The sequence below is a fragment of the Corvus brachyrhynchos genome, unplaced genomic scaffold (assembly GCF_000691975.1).
Source record: "Corvus brachyrhynchos isolate BGI_N302 unplaced genomic scaffold, ASM69197v1 scaffold23, whole genome shotgun sequence".
Taxonomy (NCBI): Eukaryota; Metazoa; Chordata; class Aves; order Passeriformes; family Corvidae; genus Corvus; species Corvus brachyrhynchos.
This window is the reverse complement of record NW_008238983.1, coordinates 391,280-408,462: the sequence shown is the minus strand read 5'-3', so window position 1 is coordinate 408,462 and position 17,183 is coordinate 391,280.

The window sequence follows — 17,183 nt, the reverse complement described above, 5'->3', positions numbered from 1 at the left end:
GCCGTGTAGCCCTGGGAGAGGGGCCCTGAGGGCACAGACACGGGGTTTCCCTGCCCCTGCTCAGCCTCGTTCCCATTGGTTGGTTTGTGTTCCCTGCGCGGGCAGAAGGACCCTTGGTCCCGTGACTGGAACAGTTCCTGAGCACAGCCCCGGCCATGCGGCTGGAGAAATAAACATCTCTGAAACAGCTATCAAGAATCTGTCTGTCCATATATATTTCCTTTCCACGGGACTCCTGGTTTGATATATGCGTGTTGCAGGATCCCCACTGCAACAACAGCCAGCCTATTTTTCTCTTTTTTTTTTTTTTTAAAGTGCCATCCACTCCCCTTGAAAATCCCTTCCTTAGTGCAGTGTGTCTGCTTTGATGTATTCTGCAGAGAAACCAACACTTCTCTGCAAGAACACCAAACAGCACCATGTTACTGCCACCCCGAAGGTCTGCCTTCACAGATCCATAGCAGTGATAGGGGGTCTTTTTTTTTTTTTTTAAAGTGCCATCCACTCCCCTTGAAAATCCCTTCCTTAGTGCAGTGTGTCTGCTTTGATGTATTCTGCAGAGAAACCAACACTTCTCTGCAAGAACACCAAACAGCACCATGTTACTGCCACCCCGAAGGTCTGCCTTCACAGATCCATAGCAGTGATAGGGGGTAGGATCCAGGAGAAGGGAGGATGCAGACGATCCTGCAATCTTTTCAGAGGAACAGCCTCAAAAGGTTTGGCTGGGATTGCCTTGTGCTGGGTCCCACAAGTTCAGCTGCTATGCCACTCATACCCACGGGAGCCCTTCTTTTCAGTCCCCTCAGCAGGGACAAGGCAGCACAGGCATCTCCTTATTCCGGGCACTTTCCCGGGCACCCCCATGCTGTGCCCAGATGTCTGAGTTCACATCGAGCTTGTACTCAAGATTTCTGCATTCAATTAGCTCTCGAGCAGCGTGATTATCACTTGGACCTTTTCTGATAAATGGCATTAATTCACGGGAATATGCTAATTAAATAATTTGCATTTTCCCCTGTTGAAGAAAGAGGCCTGAGCTGTAACTATCACAGCCTGGACACAGATGTGTCTCACATGCTCGTTTCATGAAATACCTCCCATGGAAGATGGAAGTGGGCCACACAGGGCTGATGCAGAGTCCAGGGGGCCATCCTGCCCAGGAAAGTTTCTCCAATCTTCTGTAAGAAAATGTAGCGGTTCACTTTTCTTTCCTCACTCACCTCTCCTCTGCTATCCATTTTTTTTGAACTTTTGCATTTATGTTCCTAATTAATTTAACAAGTGAATTGTGCCATTTAATTCAGCACATCACATCTCTTTGTAGTGCACACTCTTCAGTAATAAAGTGGCATTATAAATTATTCCATTTTTCAAGCCTTGAGTCTAAATCAAATAACATATGATATCTTTGAAGACATTTTTATTGCTGTTCTTAAAATATATGAATATTATAGTAGTTTTCACACAATGGAAACCAACCCCACTTATTTGTTTTGCTTTGCTTTAATTTGATAGGAAGTATACGTATAATTATATTTCTCCCTTTTATCTGTCATTTTTCCTGGAGCCCAAATGGAGCGTGCTTCTACATAAAGCAGGCAATGAAAGGGATGTCACCTCTTGAAAGAGATTTTGCCTGTTTCCAAACAGAAATATTTTAAGGCAGATTGACTGTTCTGAATAGGTTAGAAGCAGACTTTCATAACCTCAATTATAATACATTGGTAACAACATTTGTGAGATTAGAAATTGAATTAGGTAGGTAGAGATGTATTAGAAAATAAATGTAAAACATACAAATAATTCTGGAAGTGCAATTTCTAAAGCTGTTCTATTCATTAAAAATCTACTTGCTGATGTATGATTTATTGTGTGTTGTGTAAATAAACTGCATTGATATGAGAGGAAAGAGGGAGGGCTGTGTGTAACATCTGCAGCCGACTCGAAGCCCTTGCAAAGGAGTTTTTCACAGCTTCCACTGCACACAATGTAATATAACATAAAATATAGGTGATTTGAAACCTTCTTCAAGAGATCGGCTGTCTTAGGGTTTTCAGTTAGAAGAGTAAAGGGGAAAGATCACTATATACAGCTTTACAAAGGATGGTGATTGGTTCTTATACAAACTATATGTCAAGGGTGTTGTTCAGGTTTTGTTAACCTCTAGCCTGTAGGATGTGATTAAAAGAGTTTCTTTTCCATTATCCATGATGTGCTTGGCACTTTACAAATGAACGTTTGTTTCTACCACCAAAGGATTTACATTTAGCCATTTAGTGAGCTTGTGTAAATTAGAGGTAGGTTTGCTGATGGTAGCTGCAGGTACAGCTAGGCTGAAAGTAGGCTGCACTTGGAAATTTATAAGAGGAGCAGAATTGCAATGGATCAGCTGGAGCAGAAATTCTAGCCCCAGCATTTGACATCCGGCTCATGGTCCAAAATGGGACTAGGTGGGAGAAAGCACAACTGCACTGATGTCAGTAGTTTCAACTACATGCCCAGCTGCTTTGCTCCTTGGAAAAGCTCACAGCAACTAGCACAGGTTTGTGAACCTGGCCCTTATCTTTAAGTGCTTTACTTAATACTTTTACTTTGGGGTTTTGCTTGTTCTTTCTATTTTTTTGTAGTTTTTTTTTTTAATGGTGAATAATTCCTATATGGCTCATCAGTTTTCACAGCATGTTTTGGCTTTCTAAAATTTGACATGAGTGACTGTGAATATTTTTGTTGGTTTTTTTTTTTTTTAACAGTAAACACTGCATGACAGAGCTAATAATTTTTTGTGGCTCCATTCTGATCAACAAAGCAACTGAATTTCTGAATGGGCTGTCTTTCAGTTTGAAACAGTGTTTTCTCATTGGCAGTGTTAGTAGTGGACATGAAATAAATGAAAAGTTACATCAAATTGTTATTCCCATCAGACTTACCCCTAGTGTCTAAGCATTGATTTTACAGCAGAGAGTAAACCTCAATGCCTTCAGCTGATTAATGTCCCATTCCCAATTTGCATGCATGGATAGCGTCTACCCAAAGGTCAGAACAGAAGAGTGAGGTGAGCTGTGCTAGTACCTCTTCCTCAAGCATGAGTTTGACAGCAAAGAGATGGAGAAAGAAAGCATGTAAAGATTCATGCCCATGGGAAGGGATCAAAAAGGTCATTTCAGGTCCATGATGTATATGTTTCTTTTAACCAGACATGACAATAATCAAACATACATAGTGGCAAAAAAAAATAAAGTCTTGTCTACTTCTGCTTATTCAGCATTTACCAAATTCAGCTCCTCTCAGAAGACTGAGGTTTGATTTGTCATAGGGTTTTCTGGTGCTGTTGTTTTCTGAGGGAAAGCATGCATGCAACAAGGGCAACCACAGGGAATGATTGCCAAGAAGAATCTTGTGGGGTTAGTAGGAATGAGAAAGAAAGATGGGCAAGAAGGAGAAGAAGTCAGGTAAATTGACCATAAGAGTCTGTATTTCCAGTCACTGATTAGTGAAGGAGGTAATTGCATAGTTGAAACTTAGTTTGGTATAATCATGTAAGTCCATTTCTTGGAAATTATGAATGCAGAGAGGGCCATCAGTTTTTCTTTAAAAGTTTGACTTTAAAAGAATAAACCATGGACCAATTTCTGTAGTAACTAGCTGCTCCTGAAAAAAAGAAAAAAAAATGCATAAAGAGGAGGCTCCAGAGATGCAGCTTCTCCACTCACCGTGTGGAGGACTGTCATTTCCACAGTGCAATGGGTCCCTCTTGCTCTGCAAGGTTTCCTATGCTGCATGTCAGCTCAATTTCTCAGTGAACTCACAAAGAATTGTGGAGGCCTGGTGACGAGACATCCTTCCCTCTGCAGTGATGCATTCAGACCACCTGAACTGGGCACCAGGCTGGAGCAGAAGTCCTCATGCCAATGGAAGCTTATACCTGAATGTAATTGAAGATTTCCTTGTATTGCTTGATTTTAGGTGGTGTTTTAAATGATTGAAAAGTGAGGTCTGAGTCCTGAAAGCACTTGCATGTGGTGGGAATCACACAATCAGGTTGTGGGGTCAAGTTTGCTGTGGTTTTTGAAATGCCTGAGCAGTGTGTTTCCTCTCAGAGGATTTGTAGATAAGAACTGTGGAGAAAAGAGGGGCTTATACAGTGTTTAAACTAATGGGAGGTCTGTCTAAAGGCTGAGTATTGAGCTTGTGGGTGACTAGGTATTAAGGCAGCTCGAGAGGTCACTTAGCTACAATAGAAAACTAGAAAGCAGATTGTGAAACTGTCATTTGTTTGTCCTCAACTGCCATAGATGATTCTTCCATCTTTCAAAACACTAAACCAGTCCATCTGCTACTGGAAATTCTATGTATTGTCTGTGTTTCACTCTGGGACCAGTCCAAGGCCCTGGATTAGTTGGTGTTGCCCCTGCCCTGCCGTCTCCTGGGCAGGCTGTACCCAAATGCAGCTTGAGGTGGTGGCACCGGGGTTCTGAATGCAGCAGAGAGGCCATAAAGAGGCACACATGGGTGTGAGAGGAGAGCAATTCTCCCAAAATGTCAGCTACTGCCTCCACATCACTCCTCAAGCAGTGCTGGCGTGGCAGATCCAGCTTTTTGGGTACCTGGACATCCCAGGTGCATGCCTTTGTCCTCTTCTCTCCCATTTAGCAGGGGAAGTCTGTTTTCAGTCTGGCACCATCTCCTTTTCATCCTTTTGGCAGCAAAACTCCATCTGCTTACATTTCCGAGGAGCTTTGAGCCAGCCCCATCTCATAAACATGTGCTTTGCATATTTGCTGTAACTTGTTACTTTCCTTATAAGTAGTGACATCCCCAGGTGTAATGCTTCCAGAATCAATAAATGCCATTAAAACCTTTATGCACGTTGTAGCTAAGAGATTGGGAGTGTTTGAATGAGTCTCAAGTTAAGCAAGCATATAAAGTTGACAAGCATTCATTTTAAACTATGGATGTGAAGGTCAGATCTCAAAGATGGTTTAGTTACTCGTTCATCTGAAACACCTGCACTTTTACTCTCTGGCTTGTTTTGATTTATTAAAATAGAAAAGAGAAATTTTTTGAAAGCATAAGGCATATTTCATTTTCTTGCTTTAGACTCTTAAAATTAACCCTTTTATGTTTGCTTTAAAATCTTGAGGGTGTTTTTAATCACTCAGGGTTTTTTAATCGGCAAAATTTTTAAATTATCCCCACTTTATTTGATTCTGTTTTCTATTTACCGTGAAACCAACTTGAGCTCTTGATAAATGGTACTTCAATGCCCATTCAGACAGTGTGCAATTAAAAACTAAGCTTAAAGAAATTCATAAATATGTGATTGTCACAAAAATTGAATCTGATATTTTGGGGGAAGCAGGGGAGAAGGTGGGCAATTTCTTCCAGAATTTTTCAAAACTGGGTGAGAGGAAAATATGGGGAAGAATCCCAAATAATCACTTTTTGCAAGTCTGTGAAAGTACCTAACATCCTTGATAACCAAACATGGTAGGCAAGTTTCTATCTTACCTTGGTCTGTTTTCCCTTTATCTGCTTCAGCTTTATTTTACCTGTCCCTTCAGCATGTGATACCATTACTTTTCAATCCAAATACACTTTCAGTACTGGAATTCTTTCACTGCAGCAACTAGTCAGCTCACATACAGAAAAGGTCTCTAATACTACTCTTTCCAGACTTTGCAAATATTGTATATTGTGTGACACTTTCCCGTGCATCCCCATCCCTCTGCATCTACCCAGTCTGCAAGGAATGAGACAAGTTTTTTTGTTTAGGTTTTTTTTTGTTGTTTCTTTTTTGCAGTGAGTATGACTCCTTTTTATCCAGAAGCAACCCTGATACATGTTGGTATTTGTTCCCAACCCACCTACATCTCAGGATGTGGAATACTCATTTGGTCTCCTCACAGATTTCTTCTTTGTCTGTGAGCATGACAAATGAACAAAACTGGAAAGCTCTACCTTATCCAAAGAGTCCCCCATGGTTTTGCACAAAAGTTAGTGCCTGATCATTCCCAAATGATGGGGTAGGGGAAACATAGTGAAAACGAGAAGCAAAGTAGAAATGCACATTAGTGAAGTGTCTAACATATGCTTCTGTTTCAGCTTCATACACCTTCATCTCAGCCCTCCCCCTCCAGTTTGACATCCCCACCACTTGCATACAATCTCACCTACCTCCAGTGCATGTTGCAAGGAAAGAAGCTATTCCATTTTGTTAAAGACACAGCCCACAGTATGATTCATTAATTTATCATTGTAGCAAGTACTTGAAGCCACATCAGTTTTATGGCCACCGTTAAGTGTCCCACCTAACACAAAATGAGAGCACCTTGCAGTACCTGCCTAATATCAAAGTGATAATTGCACCATTGCACTGTTTTATGAGGCAGTAATCCAGCTCCTGAGCAGACAAACTACCAGGCTGAAGGCTGAATAGTTTATCTTGATGAGGAAACTCTATTTTTGTGGAGTAAAATAGCATGATGGTACTATCACCATTTTTCTGTGCTTGTTGTAGGAATTCTTTTGAGTTATGGTGTGGTTTGTAGGGGTTTTTTAAGTACTTGAACGTGCCTTTATCCAACAGCTAATGGTCATCTGTGTATCAGCTGCAGGAGACAACACTGACTCTGTTTATTTTGGGGTGTGTGTCTGTAATTTCTGCCACTGCTGAGGCCTAGGCAAAGCCCCCACAGGCTGCCTCACTGCCTGGCACATCACAGGGGTAACTTTAGCGCCCCAGGGGTTTCTTACCCCTTCCACAGAAGTGCACATGTGTATGAAAGGGTGTTTGTGCATGTATTCCTCTCACATACAATAACCTTGTGTGGTTTGTTAGTTTTACCCATTTTGTACCTAAGTGGTTCTTGATGACTTAGGCATCTTTCTTAAGCTGCTGGTTTTGTTATACAAAACTTCCATGCTGAGTTGAACAAAATCAATAAATAAAAACAGGAGGATATTTCAGCCGTCTTTCCGGCAAGCCTCTATTCCTCTTGACATGTGCAGGGAATGTTGAAAGGCAAAATTACTTCAAAATCAAATGATAAACAGTGCCCTTTGATTAAGTTTCGCTTATATAGAAGATTCTGAAGAGAAAACAAAAATGTGTTTCTCTCTGTCTTACTCATAACTTCTTTCCTCAGGCTTAATAGAAAAAGATAAAATGGGAAGAATTACAATGGCATTTGCCAATTTGCAGGCAGAATATATTGCAGGTGAGCAGACATTCACCTTCAGAGATAAAACGGAGTCTGAGAGAAAGAGTCCACATTGTCCTTAGAAGTAATGATCGTTCACATCACACTGGATGTTTGTTATGTGCCGTTTGTCAGTCAAACAGCAGACGTCTTTTTGCTACACTCTGGTCTCACAGTTCAAATAAAATAATGCCATAATAGATGAGGCTGTCCAGGTCACAGGAGTTACTAAATGTCTTTCCTTTGCACCTAAACCTTGTTTCCACACACCACACAAGATGAATGATATGATCCCTGTAATATTTATGTTAAAAACAAAACAAAACAAAACAAAAATTTGCTATGGTATGTTACTGAGGGAAAACAGGAAACTACGAGAGGACAACAGGACAACTTCAAAGTAAGGATCACTCTGCAACATGGTTTGCAAGGGGATACAAGAAACAAAAAGCCACATCCTTGTCTGGTTCCTGTGTCACCTGTGGAAATACTAGATGGCAGCCTGAGGAGGATAGCAGCTTCCCTGGCTTCCCCATATCTCCTGCTTTCCCAGAGAACTGGGCAGGGCTGAAGGTGGGTCTGGGTTTGTTTTAGGGTCAGCTCTGCCAGCAGTGCAGGCATACGCTGCACCTTCTTCTGGAATTGTTGCAAGATCTGCAGGTAGATTTTTCTGTGTTCCTAAATTCTCAGAAGAGTCTGTTACATCAGGATGCCTAGCTTGGCATAAGTTAGAAGAGCCGGCTGTCAGAAGATGCTAAACACATCCTTCCTTTTGCCCTCTTTCCCCTCCTCCCCTTAAACAGAGCCTTTTCAAGGCTCTGAAGTACAGGACTTCCAATTGCTAATCCATTTTTAAAGACTGTGATTGGTCTATAGGTATTCCTGAAACACCTTATCTCTGGTCTCCAGCTGGAAATGTAATGCAGCACATAATTGCACAAGTGTCTCAGTAATGGTGCAAATTCAAATTAAATTATGGGATATTTCACACTGTGCATGTAACTCCTGATGTCTGTTTTACAGGCTGCACAGTTTAGCAGCATGCTTTTTAAGATGTAGCACTACAGTACACATTAAAAACAAGAGATATAAATGTATGGACTCTGCAACAGTATGAGATTTTTTTCCTTCCAGGGATGACACAAAGGTAAATCAGAACAATCTATTTAGTTCAATTTAATTCTTCCTGGCAATAATTCCTAAAAAAAAACTAGTTCAAGGATGGTGACCAAAGAAGCTCTTGGCCAGCCAAGTTAGATTTGGATTTTAGAACAAATATTTGTTTTCTTGGACTCAAGTAGACAAAGAGTATTCACTGTCCCAAGCCCTCTCCCTTACCAGGCTGCCACATAACACATTCTTGTTCTTTCTGTGGCTCACACTGACAACGCTTTCTTCACAGATCCACAGGGATCTCCTGTTTTAAATCTAAAGTCTGCCCCTCAGCCCCGATGCAGCGCTCTGCAGTGTGTGCAATGTGAATACATGTTTTCTGTATTGCAACTCCATTGGGAACCAATGACCCAAAAGCAGACCATCACCAGCCAGCTCCTGGCATCCAAATACACAGTCAGCTTGGCTCTACCGGCCTCTCACAACTGTGGATCACACTACATTCATGTAGCCAAAGAAGAAATAATAAGCAAAAATGCCGGTGTTTGTCCTCCATTGTCTTTTGCTCTGCCTTTTCTCTAGTTTTCCATACATGAAGGGGAGAGATAATAGAATGAATCTCCATTGCACCATCTTATCCTACAAAACTGCTTTGGCTTAGCAGTAGAATTGTTCTTGATTCAGGCCAAACAGATTTTGGCAATGATATATTTGTATTTCCAAGCACAAAAATGTTCAGGCATCAGCAGACTGGCTATTTGTTTAGGTTTATTTTTTCATAAGACATAACCTCCTTCCAAATACTACCTGCCATTATCTTTGATGATGCTGTTACTACACATGCTGTTCACAGCAGCACATTCAGCACTGACATTTTGATGCTAAGGAAAGCAAAAGGTAGGGAGTTCATTACAGAAGCTCCCTTCAGGCTTTTGGCAAAAGGTAGTGAGATACCAGTTGTTCCCAGTCATTTTCTGTGAACAGAATATACTGGAGCATTCAACCAAGCAGAGTATATTCAACATTATTTCCTTTTGGTTCATATATTTTGTACAAGCATGATGAAAAGAATTCAGTTGATCATGCTCGTAAGTTTCCTTCCTAGCATCTTCCAAACTAGCAGTTATTCAAAATACGAGAAACTTTTGAAGGTTGTCTGCTCCATGTGGTATTCTTGCCTTCTCCCCACCCCCTGTCCCCACTAACAAACAGTAGAAGAAAAATTGAAAGGTATTCGAAGCTATGTTGTCCATCAGAGAAGGAAGGCAATATGAAACCATTTTTTTCTTTTCTAAATCTCCCACCTATATTATTTCTCCTAGCTTTTCATCTAGTAGAGTCATGTTGTATGTTGTGACAGTAATGTATTAGTATTTTTCCAGGCACTTCTTATATGTCATACAAGTAATTGCAGAAATGATAAAAAATTTGGCTTAAACTCTTAAGTTTTAATTAATGTAGGAGTGTCATACTTAGCCCTGTTTGATTTTATGATGAGACACCTACCCACCTGACTAGATGTGTCTTTCTTGCTGCTCTCCCTCACCTGCACTGGGCACTCCATCAAGAAAGGTTATGGTCTGCCCTGACCTCCCTAGTGAGTGAATGGCACTGAGTCTTCATCTCTTGCTTTCTCAGAAAGGAACGGGAAAGTCAGAAGTTTGATAAAGGTGGGGAAAGTCAGACACCACCTCCTAGATGTTATCCCCACACACTTGCTACACCGACACCCTACCTGTTCCTGTTGGCACCACTGACAGCTCCAATCTGTTCTCCTCCACACTTTAGCACTACCAGGTTGTGCCTGATCTGGGTGGGCTCAAATCTCCTTGCAGCCCATTACTGAACCATGGAAAGGCAACAATGGTCTATCTATACTGTAATTGAAGATATGAGGGCCTCATACTCCAGCACAGTTCAGCAAGGTGTAGTCCCTCTGGCTCCAGCACAAGTAGAGTGAAACCAGGTCAATCCAGCCCTGTCTCAAGCTCACCACTGGAATATATATCAAGATTTTCACTGTTGCTTTCAAGGGCCAGTGCTCAGGTCTCCGCCAGAGCTACCTTGCCACTGTCACTCAAACCAAATAAAGTGACAAAAATTTCAACACGACTGCACACACTGCAATAGCACCTATAGCTACGTACACAAGGGAGAGAGGGAGACTGGTACCTGCACAATATAATTTTTGGCACTCAGACAAAGTAATGGAGATCATTTAGTCACCCAGTTGATGCTAATTCCCCCAGGTCCCCTATGTAGCCCATGGAGAGAAGTTCCAGTTGTATGGTGCTTCTAGGCAGGAAGATCTCAAAGCCATCAGTCTGATGTTGCAAGATACACAGCATTCTGCCATGCCGAGGCAGTACAAGTACCTTCTAGAGGAAATGGGCTTCAGAGGAGGAAGGTATCTCCTTTTTCATCATCAGGAGCATCATTGGAGGTTAGCTGGGCACTCTAAGGACTCCTCTGGCACATCAGAAATGCAGAAGGTGATCCTCGACCTCTATTATCTTTCCATAATACACAGAAGCATGAGTCATTCCACTGTTTTCCTCTGTGTCATTACTGTTCCTGCCCTAAATAAGACAGTTTGTTGGGTTTTGTTAGCCAAGATATCTTTTTTCTGTTCTACACACAAAGGTGTTGCAGGTCTGTGAATACAGCGCTCAGAGGACTGGCCTGGTTTAATTCTTTTATTTTATCATGCTGTGATGGATGTTGAGATTGCTGCTTTTTACATATTAGTTGCTCAGAATGTTTCAGTGGGATCATCTAGATTGCCTTCTTTCTGCCAGTGCCATGTTTGACTGAAGCTGCATTAAAGGCTTTCCATTTCAGTGGCCCACAAATATGCATGAATTCTGAATAGTGGGTGGTGATTTAAGCTAGGTGAAAGAAGAAAACAACACCTGCAGCCTTTGTCCTGCTGCCTCTCCATTAATGAGCACAAAATTCATGCTCCAGGTTCTGTAAACCTCATTTAGGTGTGTCAGCAAGAGCCAGAACTATATTAAAGGCCTGAAACTGGAAAAATAATTAAGAAGGTGCAATGCCAATTACTTTTCATCTTCAAACTGCTGCTTACGGTTTATTCCCTCAAATGCTAAAAGGTCATCAGCATTTTGTTTTCTTTTTCTTATGAACAGGTTATTTAGATTTCTTCTTTGTGTTCTCAGCTCTCTGTGGTGTGGTATAGAAAAAGAGCCCAATAAACTATAAGCCAAAGAGCTCATCTCTCATACTAAATGAAAGTCAGACAAGGATAGTCCATTTTTCTTTTTAATCCCAGGCAGTATTCATAGCACTTCCTTTATTTTCTGTTTTCTTTCTTATTATCATGGATAGTGCTGTGGAAATGTAATCATTTTTAATCAGGTTTAATTATATACTTTATTCTCATGCTTTATCTCTCCTACTTGCTAAAAAGGTGAGTTTCTGTCTCATTCTGCTTCCTTTGTTAGTGCACTATGAAGCCCTCAAATAATATGTGTCTTCCAAAGCTGGTGTGCCTGCTCAGACACAGGCACCCACACCAGAAGCCTTTCTTGACTTTGGAATCCTCTTGTGGGCTCCCCTTGACAAGAGGTTTAATGTAAGGCATGTCTTGAACCGCAGTGAGTTGTTGTGTTCTTGTGTGTCCGTGTGCCCTTGGAGTGACACCACATCACAAATTCTGGAGCATCTCTCACACTGCTAATAGGTCTGCCTTGTACCCATCATATTAATCTCAGGGGTCTGGTTCTTCAAAGAAGATGCCAGGCTAATTCTCATAAATATTCCTCAATTTATTAATGCTGAAAGGTGTCCCTCTCATCTTTTGCAATTTAAAGTACTCTTCTGAGGAAAAAGAGTTATAGTCCTGTGTTTAAAAAAAATCATCATTTTAAAAAAAAAAATGTTCTTACTTATGTTACTTTGAAAACTTAGATTGTTTAGGTAATTATAAGAAACAATTTAAATTAATTTCTGTTTTTTCATGTTCAATTATATTTCTTTGCATTATGCTGGACAACCAAGGTTGATGAATTTACTACATATTATTCTCTATCACTTCTATCTCCAGGTTTCATATACTGTCAGGGTTTGAATTTTAAGTGCTACAGGCAAGGGTGAAGCATATTTGTTTATTCACTTTAATCACCACTGAAATAATAATATAAAAAGCTGCAATGAGATATTTATATTTCATCAGGTGTTGTGCTTAAATTACAAAAGCATACTGAATGCTTGGAAGAGGGAGGAGAGCTTTGTCCCCATTCTTTCTTTAAACTCTACTGCCTGAGCATTCCTCAGACAAGGGATTTATAGTGCAGGTCTACTCAAATAAGGTCCTCGCTCTTATGTCCTTCCCTCAATGCTAGTGTGCACTGCATCCCAACACTTCCCTCTTTTTGTAACCTGCTGCCTTTTTGGTAACCTTTCCTTTCTTTTCCAGCTTTCTCAGATGTGAGCCACGGGCCAAAAAAATTGGGGAGGATGAAAACAGTAACGCAATTGGCACTCACAATTTCATCCAGCACATTTTTTCTGTTCATAGGGGAAATCTTTATAACCTTCTCCAAAATGTTGACATATTTTTAAACAAATGTTGACAGGGATGGGCAAACTTCAGCAAGAGTGTTTACTCAAGAGCTCATTTCCTTGGTCACTAAGACATCTATGGTTATGATATATGCTAAGAAGGCATTTTCTGGGTTGCAATAAGACAGTCTGATAACTCAGCCATCATTCTCCCAGTCAAATCTGAGGGAAATGTGGGTTTGCTCCTAAGGCTGGTTTCTAATAATCTGATAGAGACTAGCTGTGGGCAAGGTCATTTAACAGCCCAATGGCTACCATTGCTTTATGAGGGAGCAAAGTTGTAATAGGCAGGGTGGAGTGAATCACAGATATCGAAAGCATAAAGTAAAATAAGAGCTTTCAGACAGCTGTAGCACCAAGAGAGGGAAAAAACATATATCTTGAATGGCTGTAACACAGGTTTACTGAACCTCCTACTTGCAGACAGAGGGTCCTCAGCACACTGTGCCAGGTTATTTTCATGAAGAATGGAAAATTCAAATGAATGCAGGAGAAGAGGAGATCGTTTGTCAGTGACAGAGGTGTTCTTGCTTCAGAGTGGGGTTTTCAACAGTATAGGGGGTGGCATAAACTAGAGGTAAAGTCCTGGCTCTGTACAAGATATGAAAAATGTGGGATTTTTGTCTTTGACTACAATGAAGCCAGGATTTCATGCCAGAAAGCTAGTGCATCTAATGCTGTAAAATATGTCAGTCGCAGAGCCAAAGAATAGGGTTAGCTGACACAGAATTTGTCATATAACAATGCTGTAGCATCTGTCACAGTGCCTGAAGATGAGAAAGTACTAGTAACAACAACAGAAATTGAATCCATGTCTCTTTCATGACAAATGTCACCTGAGTTAGCTATATGTGTGATTTTGACTGAAAATATGAAACTGGAAATGGGTAATTGAGTTGTTTATTCTCTGGCACTTGGTGAAAAGTGCAGAAGTAACTCCTGTACTTTAAATTAACTGTTGATATTTTTTATATGATTAACAAGGATTTTAAGGTTCATGAGGAATGGCTGAGGCTGTTATCCCTGCATGACACTATAAAAAGGATTTTATTTTTAATCCTGTGAAGGGCACTGTGAATTGCTTTGGTGGCTTTCACAGAATAACAGCTGTGGTGACTGACAGTTCTCCAGCTGTGTGGGGGGAGTCAACAGTTTTATTGGTTTACTTAAAAAGAAATATGGAGTGAACTTCCTACCTTTTCAATGAATGAGGTACTGAAAAGCCTCATGCAGGCAGGTACTAGCACTGGCAAATGTCATGGAAGTTGTTAAAGTGATTAACCTTGTTAGAGCAAGGAATGGAGCTTTCAATGGCTACCACTCTGTCTCTGACACAAAAGTTGCTGAGAACAGAGTTTGGGGATTGGTTTCTTCAAGTTAAAGTGTAAAAGGAGATATTTTGAGAAATGAATAATATTTTTTTTCCTCTGAGAATTAAATGCTAATTTTCATGATGAAGTTTTCTGGAGTCAATAACCTACCACTAGATTGTATCAGCACAAACTGTGTAGTATTGTTGGTTTGTTTGACTTTGCATTTGCTTATAAAGTAATTCTTACTTCAGATTTCTTTTTAACAGAAATATAAAAGTTATTGGAAAATACAGTGGGCAGAAGAGATTGTCTTCTCCCCAGTTATCACTTATATTTCTTCTAGAGCAACAGATGAAAAATGAATTATCCATAGAAATTGTTAATGTAATTTGATTTTCTGCTGCAGCAGAGGTAAAATACTAGTTTACACAATTTTTCGTATATCCACATTAAATGGTGCATATGAGTCTGAGACAGGAATATAGGAGACCTTTCACAGACAAAATTTTTACTGAATTCAGCAATTCATGCAGTCAGTCCTGAAACAGAAAAACGTGGTGTGATGCACTACAAGATATACGTTGCCACAATCTGACTTACACCATGAAGTTTGAGTAGCAGCTTCTGTGGGATATGGAGTAACATGCCTCAGTAGGGAGATGGCTGAAGTACTTAATCCCTTTTAGCTGTGGGGATGGAGTAGCAATACAGCCAGTTGCATCATCAACCTCTTATAATCCACCCCCCAAATTATTACATTCTGAAAGTAGAAGGAAAATGAGATGAGGTAGACTCCACAGCCTCCCTGGCTAATCAGTTCGGTGCTCAGTCACCTGCACAGTAAAGTTCTTCCTCACATTCATGTGGCACTTCCTGTGGATCAGTTTCTGACCACTGCCTCTTGTCCTATTGCTTGGCAGCGCAGAGAAGAGCCTGGATCCATGCTCTTGACACCCTCCCTTCAGATATTTACAGAAATTGATGAGGTCTCCTCCCAATCATCTCTCAGTCTTCCCTTGCAAGTGAGATGCTTCAGTCCCTAAATCATCTTCACAGGCCTTTGCTGGAGCCACTCCAAGAGCTCCATGTCTCTCTTGTACTGAGGAGCCCAGAACTGGACACAGCATTCCAGGTGATGCCTTACTGGAACTGAGTAGAGAAGCAGGATCATCTCCCTCGATCTGCTGGCAATGTTCTTCCTAATGCACCCCAGGATACCTTCAGCCTTCCCAGGCACAAGGACACACAGCTGGCTCATGGACAGCTTGTTGTCCACCAGGACCCCCAGGTCCTTCTCCACAGATCTGCTTTCCAGTAGCTCAGCCCCTGGCCTGTCCTGGTAAATGGAGTTATTCTTCCACAGGTGTAGAACTCCATGTTTGCCTTCATTGAATTTCAGACTGTTCCCAAAAAAAATGAGGATCTTGTATCAAAAAGCCCTTGTTCATTTTCAAGTAAAACAAATAGGTGGAAGAATTTCCTGTGAATTTTAAACTCAATAAAGTGAAGTATAAAGGCAAAAATAGACAGATTGTGTCCTCTTACTTCCTAGGTCCCCAGCAACAGCTGTCAGTGCAGATGTAGGTAACATTATAAAGCATAAAACTACCGAAGTAGTCTTGTCACTGGAGTCCTTCTTACCACGTTGTAAAATGTCTCTGAATTTTGTTGTATGGTTTTTCTGTTAGCATTTTGGAATATTAACCATTCTTTTAAATGATTAGTCATAACGGAGCATTGTGGGGAGCAATGGGGAAATGAAACCAAGCTAATATTCTTTCATGCTAATCCAATTTTATGTCAGGGGTCCTGATCTTCTGCCATTTTAAGAGACTTATTTTGGTTGCAGGCTACTGCAGTATCAGAAAAAGATCATTTGGCTTTTCAGTAGAGGTAATTTCTGTTCTAAAGGAATTCCTTACACCTGGAGGAAATGTTGGTATAAATAAGACCAGACAAGTGATTGTGCCTCTCTAGAGAATTATTGGTGCTATAAATTTTAGCCAATCCCAGAGCCAAGGAATCAGCACTCTAAAGCTCCAGGCCTTTAAACACATGAATAGGTCTATTGAAAGCAGTGGCACATCATCTGTGCTTAAAGCCAAGTACCTGTATAAGTATTTACAAGATCAGGATCTAAGGCAGAAATGTATTACCCTGGTAGCTCAAATACCTAATTTTGGATTCATAATGCTAGTATTGTTTGACCCTGCTATCATGTTTGAGTTGTCCTACCTGTTCAGCATAAGACCCTCAAGAAGCATGGCACAACTTTCATGTTTTGCCTCTTGACACTGTGGAAGAGGGCAGGTGTACTATATTTGAGTCAGCCCTTGTTTTCTGCACATAAAAGGGATGCCATATTCATCTCTTTATCCCAACAACAGGTAGACTTATGTTTATCAATGTAAACCACACACTGAAGTGTTATGGTTGTGCCCTTAATTCAGAGAGCCGGTGTTTTGCCATGCTTCTCTTCTATGGGCAGCTGTTTATAATCACAACAACTACTCACCTGCTTCTATGCTGCATCATTCCTGATGCAGGAGGTGCTAAGGACTGACTGAGAGGTGTTGTAGACCTACTGTGAGTGTCAAGAAGTTGTAGCACTTTTGAGGAAAGCAGCAAAACCCAGCAGTCTGGGATTCTTCATGTTTGTGGTAAGTGGTTCAAGTGGATTTGACTTTTGCTTTTTTTTTTCATAACTGATCATATCTCTCTTACATGGTTATGTTTTCTGCTCCATGAGATAGCACTCTGGAGATTTTTAATGAGTGATGTGTCCTGTCATTTAACTAAAAGTATGTGTGGAAGACCTTGTAAAGGAGAAAAAGGGCAGGTGAAAAGGACTCAGACTGCTGACTTAGACCACCGTCATATCTCCTCTCTGTCTTGAAGAAGAGATGAGAGGGCAGAAAGAACACTTTTCTCATAATAGGATGCATGTAGCACTAACTCTGCATCAGCTTCA